At 35.4% G+C, this 17,076-nt stretch overlaps 1 long non-coding RNA gene across 1 annotated transcript in view; it reads left to right on the plus strand.

Annotated features, from left to right (window-relative positions):
• The window catches only part of LOC144237420 (uncharacterized), a 510,168-nt gene that overhangs the window by 348,601 nt on the left and 144,491 nt on the right, over nt 1-17,076 (plus strand). Inside the window, exon 4 of the long non-coding RNA XR_013336849.1 lies at nt 9,867-9,928. This is a non-coding gene — a long non-coding RNA (uncharacterized LOC144237420). The remainder of the gene's footprint in view (nt 1-9,866; nt 9,929-17,076) is intronic.

Here is a 17,076-nt window from a genome sequence, read left to right on the forward strand (position 1 = left end):
AGTGTGGGTTGAGTCATTTGTTTCCATGTGTAGATCTAATTGATCTACTATTGTTTATTGAAAAGATCATTCTATCTCAACTACATGACACTGTGACATTTGTAAAAAAAAATCAAATGACAGTTTCAGGCAGCAAATTATTGGATTTTCTTCTGTTCCATCAGCCCATTTTTCTGTTCTTACCACATTTTGTTAATTACTGCTGTTTTAGAATACATCTTGGTATATGAAGTATGTGGTTTATCTTCAAACTTCCCTCCAATTTTGTTCTTCTTTAAGCTCACCTTTGCTCTTTTCGGCTCCTGTATAAATTTTAAAATCAGTGTGTTGGCATCTCCCTTCTTCCACCACTAACATACACATTTACACATTATTAAAAAAAAAAACAAAAAAATGGCCAGAATTTTTATTAGAATTGTAATGAATCTATTGGTCAATTTGAGAAAATTTACTTTTTGTTTAAAATGTTCATTTTTTCAATCCATGAACATGGTATATCTATTTCTTCACATTTTAAGAATTTATTTCATTAATATTATCAGTGTTCAAGTGAAGTGTGCTAAAATTTCCCAATATTTGGATTTTTTTATTTCTCCTTTTATATTGGGATATTATTAAGGAATCCTATATCTGTGTTGTTTTATGTGTGCAAAGTTTTATATTTATTCTTCCTTGTGGATGTACATGTATATCATCGTGAAATATCTGTCCTTAAATCTAATAATGCTTTTGCTATATAACCCAAATTTGACCAATACTAATATAATGATATTAGATTACTTTGTGTGTATGTTGTATCAGTTTTACTTTTAAACTTGCTGTGTTATGTCTTCATGAAGAGAATATGATTTTCTTTTTGTCTTTGTTTTTAATTCTGCCTGATTGTCTGTTTCTTGAAATTGTGGCTTGTTTATGTGTAAAGTAATCATTGATATAGTTAAATTTTGATCTGTTTTCCATTTCTTTCACCTGTTCTATATTCATTTTAACTCTTTACTTACCTTTAAAAATTAGCCAGATATTTTGTTCTTCAAAAATGTTTTATCTCTATACAATAACCATAGAGATTGTAACATTTTCTTTAATTTATTAGAATATAGTATAAATATACACTTATAGTGCTTCTCAGATGATGCTACAATCTTCATATACTTTAACTTCATTTGATTGCTCTCTTTTATTATATTATTATTGCAATGCATTTTAATTCTAAATACAGTTAAATCCAACAGAACATTATTATTGTTTTGTACAGAGTAAGTTCTTTTATATATATAGCATAGTCACCATTCCCATTGTTCTATATTGTTCCTTTCTTTCTTCTGTCTATGCCATGTTCTTCTGCTTGAAGAATAACTATGGGGCTGCCAAGGAAAACTGTCTCCATGTTTTTCTTTTATTGTCTGAAGAATTTTATTGTCTCTTACCTTTTGAAGGATATTTTTTATTAGGGAAATAATTTTACCCTGGCTGCTGTTTCTTTCAACACTTTCAAGGTATTCTGTTATTGCCTTACTTCCATAATTTTTGTTGGGAAGTGAGCTGTCACTTTTATCATTGTTCTTTTGAAGGATGTGAGGTATTTTTCTTGCTATTTTAAATAATTTTTCTTTGTCTTTGGTTTTTAGAAGTTTTACTATTGAGGACTCATGGCTGTGGGGAGGGGAGGGAAGAGATGGGCATGGAGGAGGGCATTTGTGGAGATGAGCACGGGGTGTCATATGGAAACCAACTTGACAATAAACTATTTGTAAAAATATATTTATATTATAGGTTATCTGCCTTTTTACAAATGTTTTAAAATAAATTACCTTGAAATTTTTTAATTAACCATGACCTAAAGAAAATAGGAAGCAATGCAATAGTATAGAATTAATTTAATAATTAAAATTCCTCAAATAAGATGAGCACTGGGTGTTCTATGGAAACCAATTTGACAATAAATTATATTTAAAAAAAAATAAAATACAATTCCTCAAAAAAAAGAAGTTTTACTATTGTGTGTCTAGATTTAATTTTTATCTGTATTTATATTGCTTTCATCAGTTCTCATATATCTCAAAACTTCTTTTCTGTATTTTTAATCTTTTTTGTCTCTGTGCATCAGTCTTGAGATTTCCTACAGATGTTTCTTGAAGCTAAGTGATCATTTCTTCCATATCTAATATGCCATTAAACCCATATACTGAGTTCTCATTTCACAATACTGTATTTTTTAATTTTATCATTTCTATGCTGAAATATTTCATTTTGTCATCTATCTTCTTGAACATATTAATTACAGTTTTTCTAAATTCTATGTAATTATCTCAAATTGCATGTCACCTATTGGTTTCTTTCTCTTTTCTGTTTTTTTTCTCTTGGTCTTATGCATAAAAGCTTGATCATTTTTAACTGAATAACAGACATTTTGTATAAAAAGCTTATCTATCATCTATCATCTATCTATCTATCTATCTATCTATCTATCTATCTATCTATGTATGCATCCATCCATCCATCCATCCATCCATCCATTCATCCTTCTACCATTCTGCGCCAGGGAGTATATAAGGTATATATACTGTGGCACAGCTAAAGCAAGGGTATATTGGTATAATTCAGTCAAAGTCTGAACCGACAGAGGATTGGGTTAAAATCTTTATAAGCATGAGGGTCTACCTCTGCTTCATCTTAATCTCCATCTTCATCTCCTTTCTAAGATCTAGCCCTCCAGTGTTTCTAACAGAGAGCCCTTCCTCTTTTGAATGAAAAATAAGGTTTTTGTTTGTTTGTTTGTTTGTTTTTCTAGTATCATTTGATAGTGAGAAGCTATGCTCAGCTTTTCAGGTGTCTTACCCCTTGGTTTCTTACATTCTTCCTGTACAGTTTAAAAATTAGCAAATGAGTCATGAAAAAAGTTGGTTCAGATTGTTAGGGTTACTCTTCTGCTACTTGTTGCTCCTTATTTCTCTTTGGGATCTCGACCCTTTAGGTTTCCTGATGCCTTTGAAGTAGAGATTATTAACCGTTATTGTGACATGGCTATCTTTTTTTTTTTTTTAACTCTATGGATACTGCAAAGAATAATATTATATATACACAGTAATAAAATAACATGGCTATAATAGACACTAGTTATATTGAAACACTATATAAAATATGTATATTTAAACTTCTTGTTTTAATATATATGTTTCTTTATTTTGCATTAAACTTCAATATTTAGTAGCAGGTTTAACAACAACCACAATTTCAAAGCAAGACATATTATTCAGGGTTCTTCAGAGAAAAAGAACCAATAGGATGTATTTAAATAGAGTTTCTTTTGAGGGAATGATTCATGACTCCTATGAAAGCTGGAAAATCCAAAATTCACAGGGTACACCAGCAGGCTGGAGACCCAGGGAAGAGCCACTATTTTGGATTCACCCAGAGAGCAGTCTGCTGAAAGAATTCTTTCTTGCTTAGGGGAGGTCATTGTTTGCTCTACTAAGGCCTTCAACTGATTGGATGCCCAAACAAGTCAATCTGTCATTAATAGTCAGACTATGATCTGGGGACTTCATCCTACAAATTGGGAAGGTTCAGCCCGTCTTATTGGATCCCGTAGAAATGCTTATAGGTTCTACACATCTGTCTTGGGTTCACTTGTTGTCTCTATCAGCCATTATTTTTCTGAAATTTACATATTTCAGAGCACTTCAGAGTATCATCCTTTCATTGTTGTCTTTCCCAATTCTTCAGTCCTTATAAAAATGTATTCTAAGTGTGAGTTTAGACGTGACCTTTACATTTCTAAAATCTGAAGCATAATTCAAGCCAATATTTAATCAAAATGGTCTGAGTGTTTAGAGTCAACAGAAGTGCAGTGAAGACAGGAATTAGACTCCCACTGGAAGTAGTTTTTCTAAGAATCAGTGGCCCCAAACCAACCTCTGTATATGGGCCTATTTCCTGGCAGGTTTTCAGAAGTAGTAGCCCAGCCTAACTCTCAGTGATGAGAATGTCCAAAAGTCTCCATGATTTTGACTCCAGGCTCCCAGTTAACTATTCCAGTCCTAAATGAAGACTTCTTTGTCCCCCTCTAACCTATTATCTGTGACCCAGCACATTGTCTTTGCAGAATTGAAGCATAGATTCAGACTATACAGAGATGTGTGTCTTTCCTCCAAGGATTTCTTCACATGAAATTTTACAATAGGAACAATGCCAAGAGACACTAGTGGGCTGGTCCTTCCTAAAGGAGAAAACTTGGAAATATCTAGATGTGTCATACCCATGATTTGACTAGATAGTTGGTTATATCGTCCCAATGGAATGTGTATTCTTCCTGTTAATAATGGTATAGATTTGGCCAAACATTTCTACGAAACAGAATACTTAATACTTAGATCTACAGTATCTGTGTTCTGATTGTAGTGCCACCACACTTTCCTCGAAGAACCCATGGTTCTGGGTTCTATTTGCCTTATGTTTGTGAGACTTAAAAGGCTCACTTACTGAGTTCTCAAAAAAAAAATTGCTCTAAAGTTAAATTGATGCTTTCACCATCAGAAGCCAAGTATTGCTAGCAAATTTTAAATGACCAGTCTCCACAAAAACAAAAATCAAAACCAAACAAGCAAACAAAAGTATAAGCTCAATCAATCTAGTTATTCTCTTTTCCCCCCATTGTACTTGTTAACATTGGGATAAAACAATGCTCCTTCTCTGTGAGCAGAAGTTTGGTGGCTGCCTTTTTCTCTGTAGAAGTCTTCTGTCAATAGGCCATTTCTTCTTCCTTTAGGATCAGGGCCCCTGTGCTTCTTAGAGTAGGGGAGGGAGATACTTCTTAATCAGTTCACAAGGGGAATAACTCTTGGATGGGGTTCAAAATGAAAACAAAACAAAACAAAAAAACCTCAACATTGTGGAAAACATGGATTTCATGATATTTCCTATGTATTTCCATTGTATAGCTCCCTTCTGTCCTTATCTGACCAAGAGACACAGTACAGTGCTCCTTAAGTAAAAGTGCTCCTTAAGTAAATTCCCCCATGATAGCCCTTGATAATTGACTTGTGTCTGTTCATTATTCATAACCATTATTGAACTATACCTAGTATAGTACCTAAAACATAGCTGGCACATACTAAATATTTTGTGAATAAATGAATGTTCATGGCATATCAAATACCATGTGGACTATTTAGCACTAACTTTGAGAATTCTTATCCATTACCTGGATAGAATAAAATATCTATATATATTGTCTAAAGAACAAAAAAGGCAATATGGAACAAAATAACAAAGTGTATAGCATAGGCAAAATTCCTAGTCAGAGTTGTGAAACTTATTAATCTATGTATGTAGATATGTATGTACGTATACTATCCATGTTCCAAATGTATTTCAGATGGCTTACAAGAGCACACAAAAGCAAGATGATAATTGGGGTGCCTGGATGACTTAGTGGGTTGAGTGTCCAACTCTTGATTTCAGCTCAGGTCAGCTTTGGCTCAGTGTGAAGCCACTTTCACTGAGTGTGAAGCCTGCTTGAGATTCTCTCCCCTTCCCCCATCTCCCAGGCTCATGCACACTCTCTCTGTATCTAAAATAAAAACAAGAAGATAATAAATAAATAAATAAGCAGGCAAGCAAGATGATAACACATGATTTTAAAATGTGAGGAAAAGGAGAAATATAAAAGAAAGTGCCTGAAATTCCTAGTAGCTGTGAGATGTCTCATGAAGGGAAAAAAGGGTTGATTTGAGCCTTGAAGAAGAGATGTAAATGTTTAGGATAAAATGCAGAAGGAAGAGGGCATGAAAATCTGGGGGTACTTTGTGAAAACCAGACAATGGAGTTAATGTGTTTAACATATGGTCAAGAGAAGTTCAAATTCGTTGTGAAGGTCTCTCTTTAGGAAAAAAATAAAGACAATTATGAAAGCAAAGTTAGGTCAGGCCCTTTCAGGTGCCTGTACAAGCAAAAGAAGCCTTGAAGTTTAAAGGTCTCTAGTTTCTTGGTACACCTGTCTGTGCAAGTGGTAAAGTGTCCTGTCCTAGTGAGAATTCGGACATTTAGCTAGGAACTGGGAAAAGGGAGAGTGGAGAGATGAGGTGAGATGAAAAGGACTAAGATCCCCAAATGTTAAATTTAAGTTTGTTTCTATAAGTAGTGCCAAGGTATTGTATATTTTTCTGTAATATCATAAAATGTGGAAACTGGTATCTTTAAAAGATTCATTCGGCAGAGAGTAGGTGTATGAAGGAATGGAGGCAAGGACACCCACCGCAAGAATATATGTGTAATTCATGAGGTGATAAGCATTTTAACAGACTTTATGCATTGTTCTATATTAGGAATTATGTTCTTTATGAAAATTATACTTTTTAGCTGGTATTAAAAGTGACAAAATAGAGTATTGTGTCTGAAGAAAAAAGTTACATGCAGGGAAGATGTGATTTCCATTAAAATAATTTTATTTAATGAGGCTTCAAGAACAATAATTAATGAATTGAACCATTTACAGTTCATAGTCTAATCACCATTATTGGATAAGTCAGACATAGCATTTTCCATTTGAGATTTTTTTATGCCAAATGTTAAAATTATTAGGAATTTTTCTTTTGTTTTGATTTTGATTGACATGCATATGGTGAAAGATGTAGGACCCAAGTCTCTCATAACACTCTCCTCCATGCTCAGAACTGCTGTAGATTTTACTGAGAGCTTCATGCAGAGATAGAGTTCTCCAGTCTCAGGGATCTGTAAAAAGAAATTTAGCCATGTTCTCCTGGTTCTTCACTTGGCAAATAAAGCTGAAATTTATTTATTTTTGTATCCCAGGAAAACAGTATGTTTCCTTTCCTTTTTTAAAAAAATATTTATTTATATTTGAGAGATGGGGGGAGAGAGAGAGAGCAGCAGAGAGAGAGAATCTCAAGCAGGCTCCACAGTCAGTGAAGAGCATGACGCAGGGCTTGAACCCATGAACTGTGAGTTAATGACCTGAGCCAAAACCAAGAGTGGGAGGCTTAACTGACTGAGCCACCTAGGTGCCTCAACAGTATGTTTTCTAACAAAATGTCAAGATAATTTCTTGAATTAGACAAGATCAAAAACAAAAATATAAGTGATCTGGGAGAAGTAGCTTTCTGATACCTCATAAAAAGTCTTTAGAGCTGTTTCTCTAAAGAAAAATCAGCATACTCAATATATTAAGTCCAGACTTTTGGACAGAACATGGAGAAAGATAAATGTTAAATGAAAAAAAAAAAAAAGACATCTTTTAAAATGTACACCCCATGGACCATCAGTAGATGATAAAATGGTTAGAGAAAAAGATTGGGAGGAAAAGAGTATTCACTGATGAAAATACGTCACCCTTCATGGAGCGCCTGGGTGGCTCAGCTTCCAACTTCGGCTCAGGTCATGATCTCGCGGTTCGTGGGTTCGAGCCCGTGCCTGGCTCTGTGCTGACAACTTGGAGCCTGGCACCTGCTTTGCATTCTGTGTCTCCCTCTCTCTATGCCCCTTCCCTGCTCGTGTTCTCTCTCTCTCTCTCCCTCTCTCTCAAAAATAAATAAACCTTACAAATTAAAAAAAATATGTCATCTTTTAATTACTTACTTGCTACAGCAGGACAGTAAGATATCATGTACAATTTAGATTGGAATCTTGTTTTAAAAATATATGTGACCATTAAAAAACTGGGGGGAGGATGGTAGGGGAAGCATCTGGAGGAATTTGAGTATCAATTAGTTACCAGCAATTAAATGTAATGGTGTCTATATATCATATTTCAGTTTGGGCCACTTGCTTGCCACTGTAGTTGGTGTTGATGTGTGTGTACTACTAGCAGTAGTAATAGTACTAGTAGCAGCAGCAGGCAGCCTAGCAGGGAGGGCTAGAGAGACGGAAAGAATCTTTCTAACGGACACCATTAAGATCGTGTGCTGTATATGAGAGGTTAACAGATAGAAGAGAGAGGGGATGTTGTTCATGCAAAACAAAGGAATATTTACTGTCCCACCCCCACCATTTTATAGCTCCCAGTTTTTGCAGTCTGTTCTTCCCTGTTTTAAGATACCATTTCTCTTACCACTCTGTTTTTTCTGGGGTTCCTTCAACTCCTTTCTGGAGCTGCCAGGAGAAAACTCAAAAACGTATGCTCCTTTTTCATACAGAAAAAAATAATAAGCTTTCAGATCGCAGCAGCTTCATCTTTCACAACCAAAAAGGATTGTCAAGGTATTCCCTAAAAAAATTATAGAAATAAAAATAAAATTTGAAAAAGTTTCTATCTTGAGTCTCCACCTTTGGTAGCATAAGATAGCAAGCAGAAAGCTCTGACATTTGAGCCTTTCTTTTAAAATGATTTCCTTTACCACATGTTGTCTTGGTTTAAGGGATAGGAAGCATAAAATCTTTTCTTTCTTTGTCTAGTAAATATCCTACGTATTGAGGCTTTTCCTCTCTCTCTCTCTCTCTCTCTCTCTCTCTCTCTCTCCCTTTAGCCATAATCTGTATACTGCTTATGACCTGTGATTCAGAAATACTACACACCATTCCAGTTTCTGGACTCTACTTGCACGCTATTATCTTTGGAGAATAGATTTGCTTTTTCTTCCGTCTCTTAGATTAACCCTTCTATTCTTCTGTTTATCGGCATTTCGCTTGTCAAGGCCTATGAGTTCTTTTTCAATAAATACTAAGATCATAAAGGCTTGCACCATGGCAGAGCCATGGGTGTTGTTGCTGGGTGACAAAGATAAAGGTGATAAAGATCTAGGCAGATCTGGGGCACAGAATGGTTGTTCCTACAGCACACACCTCCGTTGAGCTGAAGTTCTGGATGACATTTGACTGCATGGCCATGGCGTACTGGGAACATTCTCCTTTCTACACTTTTGAGCATACAATTTCTTTAAGTGTATGTATAGCAGGTTAGGGGCGCCTGGGTGGCTTAGTCGGTTAAGCGTCCGACTTTCGCTTAGGTCGTGATCTCGCGGTTTGTGGGTTCGAGCCCCGCGTCGGGCTCTGTGCTGACTGCCAGCTCAGAGCCTGGAGCCTGTTTCAGATTCTGTGACTCCCTCTCTCTCTGACCCTCCCCTGCTCACGCTGTTTCCCTCTCCTAGAAAAAAAAAAAAAAAGTGTATGTATAGCAGGTTATTTCACTGTATATGAGAAAATAATTGGTTCACATATCCATCTGTCACTAAAGAGTTAATTACACGATGAAAATCTGTCTTTCATTCTACCTGACAACACTGCTCTCAGGTAAGTATCACTACCATTATCTATATATCATGGGTGAGGAAGCTAAAGATAGGGAGAGGTGAAACGATACAGGCTCACAAATCACACTGGTAAGAGAGCTAGGCACAACGTTTGGGTTTCCTGCCTCGGGATTTTGTTATTGGATGATGTTAAATTTTATTTGAAATGTTATCTTTATGCTTACACACGTCTCCTTCGATTATCTTCTTCAGCCCCAATCTCAAGTGGGGTCACTTGACCCCATTTACTGCACTGGGCAGACGCACAGGAGCAAGACCTTCTTTTCTGTTTTCTGACCACCCTCACCACTGTAAAACGGTCCTGCTCATGAGAGCTCCTGAGACTTTATGAGAAGCCACTCCCTGAGCCCCCTAGGGAAAATAACCAGGGTCAGAATTGAACCAAAATGTGTTACTCTTCTTTCTTTAACATGAAAGGCTTTTTTTTCCCTAATGAAATGTTGATAGAAGGTAAGTTTTCAAGGTGATAAAAGAACCTTGAGCTACAGCGAAAACTAAGTGTTGTAAACCATCTCCTCTTCTGCTACCTTCACCTGTGTTGACCCATCTAAGGGCCCTATCATCCATATCATTGCATCATTTTTCTCTGTCTTATTCTAGAAATCAGTGTTTGAAACCATCTCAGAAGAGGAAATCTGGAATTTCCGTAATTGGTTTCAAAGGTAAGAATATCCCCTCTTAGTTCATCATTTAAACTTCCCATTATCTCTGTCCTTTATGAATCAAAACTAGTGTTTATTTTTGAGTTCCAGTGAAGTTATCTGGGCTGTGATTGGGTATACTAAAGAGCACAAGACTGTAACTGCCCTTCAAATTTTACAACCTGGGTTGGAAGATAAAATTAGCTTAACTTTCAAAAGAAAAAAATCAAGGGAGTAACAATAGCTCCATTGTAAGATGGTAAACTATGAAAGTGCCTAGAAGTAGAAAGCAGTATGGCAGTAATCAGAGCTTGGGGACTGATGGTGATGAATGAAAAGGAAGAAAAACTTACGTATAAAGTTTCGTACCTTGAGGATTGGAATTTAGTGATACCTGGGAAAGGAATGTGAATACAAAGGAGTGGAGTCAAGTTCTATGTGTGAGAGTTTATAGGTTGAGAAAATGATTACTGCACATTCCCTATGATTCCAGTGGTTGGATTTTCTTTGGATTTGTGTGGCCTTTAGAAACAGACAATCTTTATATAGTTTTCATCAGTTCAGATGTGCTAAGTAGTCTATTCTTGAAAATGCTTATTCATTTGAGAAGGAGTAAAGTAAGCAAATGCTTTCAGATTTTTCTCTCCAGCTCTCTTAATGACCATCTAATTTGATGGTAGCATTGACTGAAATTGTCAATATCTGTGAAAGAAGCAACTTTTACACCTGTCAAACTACTGTTAGAAAGCAGACTGATGGACATAATTATTCCTCTCTATCTCAGGAAGAAAAGGGGGGAAAGTTACATTCAAAGCGTTTTTACAGAAACTAAATGTATAATCCTAGAAATTGGCATTTGAGCATTCAAAAGACAGAACATACTTCTATATATGTCCTTCAAAATTTTTATAAGTCTTCAGAAATATGTTGGTAGCATACTTCAAAAAATGTAGACCATTTTAGTCAATGGACCAAACCTTCACTGATGAACTGAAGAGGTTTTATGCTTGTAGTAATAATACAGCACTTTGTACTTCTGATATTCCTTTTATCTGAGAAGCTCAAGGCACATTAAAGGAAAAATAGAAATGGGGGAATGGAAGTAATAATAGCACAGTTAAAGCAAGTTAGATATATCTTGTATAGATCAAGGTCAAGAATTTCCAAAGGGGTTACAATAATGTAACTACATACTTCCTGATCTCATACACAAATGTAGCGCCCCCTGTAGACTGCAATAGAAAACCCAGTTTAGAAATTGAAACTACAAAAAATATTCTTCCCCAAAACTTCTTCCTTGCTACAGCTCTTTAGGGGAGAGTGTTATATCTTTGAGCTCCAGTAAAGTATCTTGACTATTCACCAGTGAAGTTTTGGATATTACTGTTCAAACAGCAACAAGAAAAAATTTGCTGTAAGTTAACATGATTTAGTTCCATGGCCTCCGTGAGGACAATTACACAGAAATGCTGACAGAATTTAGCTGTGAAGAATAATTGTGATTTCCCAAAGTGCTCTGTGAGTCCCTGTGAAATTTTAATAGTCATTATGGCTAGAAGTATATGGGATCAAACACTTATGAAAGCCTGTTCACAGTTACCCCTTGTGGAAATTCTAAAGATATTTACTTAAACTTATATACCCATTTCCCCCCACCAAACACTTAGTAATGCCAGTTGTTTTTTTTTAAGAACACAATTTAGGGAAAATGTTGTGGTGGATGTAAAATTCCTCCAGTAATTAGGAGACCAGGTTCTGATGTCAACTACTAGATGTAGGACTATACATTTAGGTTTTCTAAATCTCTGTTTATTTGCCAACAGAGTGAGGATTTTGTAGTACAGAGCATAACTTTTAATTCTTTTCAGAAATAAAATTTGGTGATTTCATTTAAGCATTCATTTAGAGTTTAATATCTGGAAATACACCATTTGGAATTTATGCTAAATTCACAAGAATGTATAAGAAATTTGAATTCATAAGGAAAAAAAAACATTAGTATAATGATTCATCCTTACCTATACTTTCTTATTCTGGTAAAATTCCTTAATTTTTATAGAGGAAGACTTAATTGATTTCTTTTCGTTTCCTCGTGAACACCATAATACATGTAATTTCTACAACAATAAAATTTACAAAAATTTGGTGAGATGCAGTTTCTAGATGCTGGTACTTTTCATGACAGAACCAGCATGTTCTGTCCAAGGAGCATCCCCAGCAGTTAACACTCTTTATGTAATTTCTAGGTGTCAGCAGCAAAGCTGTTAGCTAATTTACCAGTGTATTGAGAGCACACGATATTCGTCTTTGCTGAAAAAGCTACTATAGAATATGGTAATGCAGTAAGGCCCTGCATACCTTCTTTACTGCTTCAGCTCCCTCTTCTGCTCAGTCATCCAGGGTTAGAGAACGTGTTCAGAATTTTAAGATCAAGAAGAAAATTCATTCAAGTGATCTTTTGGAGTCATCTAAATAGCGGCTATCATAGAAATTTTCAAAAGCTTTTCATAGGACATTTCATTGATCCATTAAGAAAATACTCTTATGCTTCCCCTCTATGTAGATAACTTGTACCCTACCGGAATAGCTTCTAAACCTAGGTGTTACTGAACTCCTCAAATCAACTGAAATCATTTAAAATGAAAATGTAGATTCCAACGGGAACCAGAACTGGATTCTCTGAAGGTGAGACCTAAGGATCTATTTCGTGAGGTTTCTCAAATGGACTTACTCAGCCTATCTGGCACCAGTATGCAGACTGATAATATGGGAATAAGAATGGAACACCTTACCTTGTAGGATATGATCCTAGAAATAGTTATATTCCTACTTGGTTTGTGGAAAAGTATGAAAATTCTGAGAGTCCTTTAGGGCAACTGTTGATAACCTAAGGAATATAACATCTTACATATGAGGATTCAGAGTGAAAAAGAATGACATGTATGTATAAAAAGGCAAAAAAGGGAAATACTTGAATCTCTATGACAATAATGGTTTGCATGTCCTTATGTATCTCTCCGACTTTCAGTATCTTTATACGTAGAATGAGGATGGATGGGGTCAGGGGGAGAGAATAAAATGAGGGAGATGATTGTGGCTACTGCTTCAAAAGGAAGGGACAATAAGTATTTGAGTGCCTATTATAACATGCCAGTCCAATTTCTTGGTACTTCTACACATACCGTTTCATACAGTCCTCATCAGAGCCCTGAAAAATGTTCATTAATACTCTCAATAATACAGATGAGTAGATAGCTAATCAAGAATTCTAGAGATGGTAGATTAGACACACATGTTTATATCTATTCCTCTGAAACCTTACTAATTTGATAGTAAAGAAAGTTTTTAAAAGCACATATACTCACAAAAATAAAACAAAATAAATAGGCCACCTTTCTGTTTAGAAGCTAGCAAGCAAATGGATGAGCGGTAAGTGACTTAGAAGCTGAAAGTTATATCACAAATCAGCTAAACAAATTCTAACAAACAAAACTACTTTTACCACAGAGTCTCAAAGCCATAAAAATTGGCTGTGAGAGTCATTTCCAGAAGAGTGTATGAGGCTGGTGCTTAAAAAAGAAATTGGTTGAAAGCTCATATATAAAGTATTTAGTCTCCTTTATCCACTCTGCTATTGTACATAGCTAGGCAATGGTACCTCCTCACCCTGACAGCAGACTGAAGATTTATTCTCTGGAAGAGGTTTAATGGAGAGATTGTGGAAATAAATATGGTTGAGAGTAAGCATATTGTATTGGAAATCCAGGTAGTCAATGAAAGATTACATATGGAAAGTTAACATCCTCTCAGATTTTTGTACTCCTTGTACTGGCAGCCAGACTCTTACCCTCCAGATAGAAAATTGGAAGAAATTTCTCCATTAAACCTAACTAGCCCAAGAGAAAAAGACCTAAAGATAATGACAGTTGGGTTCTCTATCCTAATTGCCCAGCCAGACCACACTATAATGAACCCAACAGTGAAGAAACCCCACCATGGTCAGAAAGCTTCAAACCAGCTGGTGAGTGCTTACTTTTCATTATAAGCAGGCAGACAGGAATCACCAGACAATGAGAGAAATCTACTATTAGAGTCTAAGACAAAATTATATAAAGAGGAGAAAAAAACCTTTGGAGGAAATTGAGACTTTGCAAGAAAAGAAAGATTAAAAAACACAAATAGAGAGATAGGAGAAGATACTGCTTTTATGAAATAAGGACACAGCACTGCTAAAGTTTAATATTTAGAGAATAAAAAGTACGACTTGGAAATTAAAAATGTGATAGAGGAAATTTTAATAAATGGTTTGGAAGATAAAGCTCAGGAAATATTCTCCCTCCTCCCTGGAAAAGGAATATAAGAAAGGAAAGATAAGAAAATTAAAGGGCCAGTTCAGAAAGAGAAGTACATTAAACAAGGGAGATAATCATTAGAGACATAGTTAAAAAATACTCCCCAGAACTGAAGGACATATGTTCAGGTTGACACATTGTGCTGAGTACCAAGAACAATGAGGAAAATGGGATCTGCACTATGGCAATTGTCATGAGGCCTTAAAACACTGGGAAAAAAAGAATATTCAACAACTGTCAAAAAACAAGGTGATCAAAACATAAAAATGGATTAGACTTCTCACCAACATCAATGAAATCTTAAAGATAGTAGATAGACGTTTTCAAAATTTTGAGGGAAAATAAGTTCCATACAAAGACTCTATACCAAATAATGTGAAGAAAATAAACTATGTTAAAGCATGAAATTAATAAAAGTATTTCCCTCTCGGGGCGCATGGGTGGCTTAGTCGGTTAAGCGTCCAACTTTCGCTTAGGTCATGATCTCACGGTTCGTGTGTTCGAGCCCCGCGTCGGGCCCTGTGCTGACTGCCAGCTCAGAGCCTGGAGCCTGTTTCAGTCTGTGACTCCCTCTCTCTGACCCTCCCCTGCTCACGCTGTCTCTCTCTCTCTCTCCTAGAAATAAAATAAAAATTAAAAAAAATATTTCCCTCTCAAACATACTTTCTTAGAAAGTTACTAAAGTATATATTCCAGGAAAGTGAATGAATGAAGAAAGAGGGAGACAACAAAGGGGTCCAGAAAATATTGGATTCAACTGAAGAGCTAAGTAAAGAGAATCCCCTAAGAAGAGAGACTGTACGATGACAGCTGTACTCTACATTTAGACTAGAATGAATCAGAAATCTGTATGAGTGGTTATTGCAAAAGAAAAAAAAAAAGATATAGAACATCAAATGTGTTTTACTTCATAGCAAGGGATTCAATGATTGATAGAGAGTTTGGATTTAAACTAGTGATAATTTTTTAAAAATTAAGCAAGCTGTAAACAAGACTTTTATTAACTACAGGAAAAACAGTAGGCTGTGCAGGAAAGAAAATGACTCCAAATGTCATATGACTCAGGGTTGAATTGCTTTGCATAGTTGACATAAACATTGAATCTTTGCAAATGTTGATGTGCCTACATTAAGAGGATGGATAACGGAAACTGCTAATATGGTGGGACCTAGATGGAGGGAGAAGACTGAAAGTGATATTCTCATCTTCCATAACTGGAAGTCAATAGCTAATGCCTAAATCTGAAATTAAGCAATTAAGTGGACATCTCTGGTAGCAGGAAGCAAGCATGGTGGTGGGGGTGGCAGGGAAGTTGATCTTTTTCAAAACAAGCCTTGTGGAAACCTTTGACTCTTAAAACTATGTGATGCATTAATTTGGTAAGAATTCATATTAAACAAAATACTGAATCATTTTCAGACTGGATGATATCATGATTTGGAGATCTAGTAACACAGTTTGATATTGTTATTGGTACACAACCACAGAATGCTATAAAATAATTTAGAATTTAAATTTACATTAGCATTTCAAATGTAGGAAAATTCCATAAAAGAGATTGTGAATTTCTTAATTCATCTATTGCAAAATGATGATTTCACAGATAAAATAACATTTGTGCTTGGTATTGCCAAATATGCAACTTTGTTCTTTTAGAGGTGATGTTTCAAGAAAAACATAGCTTTCAAAATGAAGGATCAATTTCTAAGATTGTTGGCAAACCATCTTTTTGTTAGTTTTCTTTGAAAGAAGATTCTGTGGATGCATCTAAGCATGAAAAGTAGGATGTTGAAAGTATGGAGTATCTCTTATTAATAATATAATAAACAAACATCCTGTTTTATGTGCTGATATTTCTAATGACTTTGTTAAAATTTGGGTAACTGTCCAATAAGATTAAAACTTTGCAACTTGTTTAAAATTTGTTTTTAAAACCAGCCCATTAGATTTTCATACCTTTCTTCCCACATTCCAGTTATGCAGCAAGGATGCTTCTCATACTTTATAGAAATATAATACTAAAGCTTTGTTTCAGGTTTTCTAGTCATTAAAATTCTTATCTTACCACAGTCTGGCTTTTATCACATTCTAAAACTACAGTCTTTCTTCATTTCCTCCCTAAAAGGGCTGTTGGGAGGGCAGCATTGATCTTTATCTGCAGAACTAGCCTGCTTCTAGAGTGTTGTTCATTCCATTCTTCTCTGTAGAAATTTTCACCTTTTCTATTTTGGCTTTCTAACTCCTTCCTCTTCACTCCAACTATAAATATCTTACTTTTTATATTGCTTTGTAAATTATTTTAAAATTGTTTTGAGACTTCTCATGTTATAGCATTAGATGTGAATTACATTGTGTAGTATTTAGTTTTCATTTCTATTTGTATTTATTTCCTAAGACAAAAGGCTAATTCTTTGGGGGTAAGGGTCATATCCAACATACTTTTATATGACCCCAGTGGTGCCTAGACACAATCAACCCTCAAAAAATTATTGTCCATCTAGCTTCATCATTTATTTATTGAAGTGCCAGGCAGAATCTGGGGACATAGCTGTGAATATAGGAGACATCAGAGTTAACTCTAATGGAATTGCAGTTTTTTGGGAAAAATAAATATGGATAAAATGATGAAACAAATATAATTACAAGTAACCCAAATGAGAGTACATGTTGCTTTAAGAACATCTGGTGTCAGAGAATTAGTGAAAACCTTCCTGAGGCTTGTGCCAATCTGTTAACCAGGGTATGTGGGGGTGGGGATTTTTCACAAGGTCATGTCATATGAAAAAGTATGGAATATTCAAGCAAATGAGACAAGCT

This window comes from Crocuta crocuta, unplaced genomic scaffold (assembly GCF_008692635.1).
Source record: "Crocuta crocuta isolate KB4526 unplaced genomic scaffold, BGI_CrCroc_1.0 scaffold125, whole genome shotgun sequence".
NCBI classification, from domain to species: Eukaryota; Metazoa; Chordata; class Mammalia; order Carnivora; family Hyaenidae; genus Crocuta; species Crocuta crocuta.